This window comes from Tupaia chinensis, unplaced genomic scaffold (genome assembly GCF_000334495.1).
Source record: "Tupaia chinensis unplaced genomic scaffold, TupChi_1.0 Scaffold000046_3, whole genome shotgun sequence".
Lineage (NCBI taxonomy): Eukaryota > Metazoa > Chordata > Mammalia > Scandentia > Tupaiidae > Tupaia > Tupaia belangeri.
In genome coordinates, this window is record NW_006159504.1 from 5,095,872 (window position 1) to 5,096,680 (window position 809).

An 809-nucleotide genomic window follows, 5' to 3' on the forward strand; every position below is an offset into this window, starting at 1 on the left:
GATGGCCATGCTGAAATCCCCTCTCCTCCAATCTCCTCTTGGGATTTTTGAGCATGTATGCACATGTGCCCAGTGTGAGTTTCAAGTCACCAGGCACAGGCCTTGAACTGTGGTTGGCCAAGTGGGAGTCCAGCACCTTACCACTATGCCACCTGCTAACCTCAAAGGCAAGGTCTTAAGTAGAGCAGAGCACGGATTCTATCTGTGTGTCCTTTGCTTGTCTCATTTCCACTCTTTATGTACATGTCAGATCCAGTCAATGGAAACCATACCTTAACCATCCAATCACTAATCTCCCAAAGATCCCATTTTTCTACTTTAAATCAGTCATTTTTCTACTTTAAATATGTTTACCCTCTTAATTCCATTATAATGGATGAATATATGAATGTTGGAAGGAATAGTCAAACCATATCACATGGTTTTATTTCTGGACTCTCTATCCCATTAGTCTATATGTCTATCCTTTTTCCAATATTACAGTGTTTTGATTACTTTAGTTTTATAGTAATTTTAAAATCAAGAAATATCAATCTGCCAACTTTGTTCTTCTTTCTCAATATTGTTTGACTTATTGAAGTCCTTTGAAATTCCACATAAAATTTAGTATTTGTCCATTTCTGCAGAAAAAGTTGTGGTAATTTTGATAAATTGCATTGAATCTGTAGATCACTTTGTGGAGCACTATTATTTTATTTTTTTAAAGAATTATTTTATTGGAACCAATGGTTGGTGTAATGGCTATGTCGCTGGACTCCCACATGGTCGACTGTGGTTCGAGTTCTTAAACTGACACCAGGAATGGGGAC